This window comes from Temnothorax curvispinosus, unplaced genomic scaffold (genome assembly GCF_003070985.1).
Source record: "Temnothorax curvispinosus isolate PA1 unplaced genomic scaffold, ASM307098v1 QBEX01001068.1, whole genome shotgun sequence".
Taxonomy (NCBI): domain Eukaryota; kingdom Metazoa; phylum Arthropoda; class Insecta; order Hymenoptera; family Formicidae; genus Temnothorax; species Temnothorax curvispinosus.
This window is the reverse complement of record NW_020210848.1, coordinates 65,375-68,434: the sequence shown is the minus strand read 5'-3', so window position 1 is coordinate 68,434 and position 3,060 is coordinate 65,375.

Below are 3,060 nucleotides of genomic sequence, written 5' to 3'. Positions count from 1 at the left end.
TCAATATGGAATTAGAGGAGCGGTGCTGGAATGGTTGAAGTCATATCTAAGAAATAGAACACAGCAAGTTCGATTTAACGATCAATGGTCAAAGTTATTAGACACAAAATACGGAGTGCCGCAGGGATCAGTGTTGGGACCTCTGCTGTTTATTATATATATAAATGATATAATCAAAGTTCGACCAGAAGGAGGTAGTATAAAAATGTATGCGGATGATACAATAATATATGTAATTGGTAAAAACAGTGAGGAAATAGAAAGAAAATTAAATGCAGCCTTTTCCAAAGTAGAGCAGTGGATGAATATAAATAGGTTAAAAATGAATGCGGGGAAAACGAAATACATGATAGTTAGAAGTGGGAAGAAAGAAGTGAGGGATGGTATCAGGGTCAAATGTTTAGATGGTACGGATATAGAACGTGTGGAAATAATGAAATATTTAGGTATAATTATTGATGACAAGCTGCGATTTGAAAACCATTGTGATTATATGCTTAAGAAAGTAAGAAAAAAAACGAGTTTTCTAAATAGAATAGGTAATAGTATATCGCCGTATACAAGATGTATTATATATAAGACAATTATAGCGCCTCACTTTGAGTTTTGCGCGACTCTGCTAGTCAATATGGGAGAAACACAGTTAGGGAAGTTGCAAATAGCGCAGAATAGAGCGATGCGAGTGATACTACAATGTGATAGGCGGACCAAAGTGGAACATATGCTCCAAGCGTTACAATTTATGTCGGTAAAACAAAGGCTGTATTATAACACCTGTATATTTATTTATAAAATTTTGAACGGCATGTTACCTGAACAGCTAAGAAATAGGTTGCAAGTAATACAGAGTGTGAGTGGAAAACAAACACGCCAGGCGGAGGACATTGTGATACAGTTCCGTAGAACTACGAGCGCACAAAAAAGTGTGTTTTATGAGGGGGTCAAGATGTACAATGCATTGCCAACCGAAGTAAAACGTTGTGAACAAATTAAGAAGTTTAAAAGAATGTTAAAGGAACATATCGGAAATATGTAATTGATTTGTATTACAAATAGCCGAGGAGGCTAATAAAGATCAGTCATTCATTCATTCTCTCTCTTTCTCTCTCTCTCTCTCTCTCTCTCTCTCTCTCTCTCTCTCTCTCTCAATGGTGAGTACGGTGTGTGCACGTCCGTTGTGTTGCTCCTGTCTTAATTGGACATATTTCTGCCGCAAGCTGCCTTCGGGCTCATTTGTTGCAGGTTTATGCAAGTCTTTTTGTTGCTCGTCACGTGCTGTTGTCAGTACGCATCGGGCTATCGCTGGATTCTCGCTATTTGCATGACGAGTGTTTCTCATTATTGCAATATTATTTCTGAGAATCATTCCATGGAGGATGTCGTTCTCTTCTGCGCATGTGCCTGCCGCTTGATCTGTTCTTTCCTACACCTGCTGTCCTGGCGTGCCATCGAGTTCAATATCGATATCGACGCGTCGATCGTTAGTGGTGTGACTTCGAGTTGTCTCTAACGGCGCCTTCACAGTGCAGGTGTGTGCGATGTGAATCAGGTATAGATGCGTGTATACTGTGTGCTCAATAATTGACTTCATCCATACCTGTATAATTTTAAGTATCGTTTTCATATTATAGTGTAAGTTAATCTTTTATTGCATAAGTGATCCTATGATTTGTTGGTGTGCATTATCTTGTAGCATATACAGTTTAGCAATTTTAATTTTACGCTTCGTGTAACATGGATAAATTAAGTTAAGATTCTGGCATGATATTTTTGTGCGTATCATATCTTGCTTTGTTCTAGTGAAATGTATGCTTTCGGAATTTGATCTCGTTATCTTGGGCAGTTTCAGTACATTTGATAAATCTGAAGCAACATTAATTATTATATTGAGACATTCTATTATCAGTCGGCGCTACTAATAATGCTTGTATTGTACTTGTATGCATGAGTTTGCATATGATGCAAATTGCGAATTGCTTCTTCACCGTACTTCATTTACTTTCGTGCGATTGCTTTTTGCATGCGTATTGCAGCTCGACTCAGCGTCTCTTCGACATATACCGTGGGTGTGTTTAGTAGGTATGCTGCGTGCGTGCACTAAGTGCAGAAAGACGATTGCGACTACTTCTGTTGAGTGTGAGTGTGGGAGATCATTTCATCCGGGTTGTGTCAAGCCATACTCGGTTACCAAGAACGCTGACACTTGTTGCAGGTCATTGTCGTCTTTAAGTTTACCTCTTACTCCTGAGGTTAGTGATATTGTGCCGTCTTTCAACTTTGACGTGATGGCTTCTCCCGTGGACACCGACACTCTATCGCATGCTCAGTCGCAATCTCAGTGTAACAACTCTACCAATGAGCTTTTGCTTCGCTTAATGGAACAGCTGAGTGCGTCTAACGTTAAATTAAATGAGCAGTTGCGCGAGTCGAATAGTCGTTTTTCTACTTTTGTTGAGGAGCAGCGGCGTACTAACAACGAACTTATGGATAAGCTTGATAGGCTGAGCTGCATTGCGAGCAGAGTTGAGTCCAATAGTGATCGTATTGTAGAGTTGGAACAGCAATGCGCTGCTCTTAGGAGTGAGATCCGTGAGCTGAGAAGTGATCAAAGTCGTTCGCCTGTTCCGCCGACTCAATCTGGAAATAAGCTTATTATATCGGGTTTGCCTTGCGCTTTTTCTATCACTCCCTCCGCGTGTGTGCGTAATGTATTCGCTGCTCTCGATATCTCTGATTTATCTTGTCATGTTCTTGATGTCAGGGCTGTCATACAGAAGCCTCCTTCTGCAGCATCTGGCACAACGTTGCCATCTTCTCCTCGTTCGTTAGTTGTTACCTTAGCTTCTCCGGCCGTGCGTGATATTGTTATCTCTAAAAAGCGTGCACGGCGTACGCTGAAACAGAGAGAGGTCTGCGGTAATGACTCAGATAGGACGGTCTACGTCAACGAACTGCTTCCTAAGGAGACTTATGGCCTGCTTCAGCAAACTAAACGTGTCGCCAAGGAGAAATCATATAAGTATGTGTGGGTGAGAGATGGACGTGTTCGGGTCAGACAGT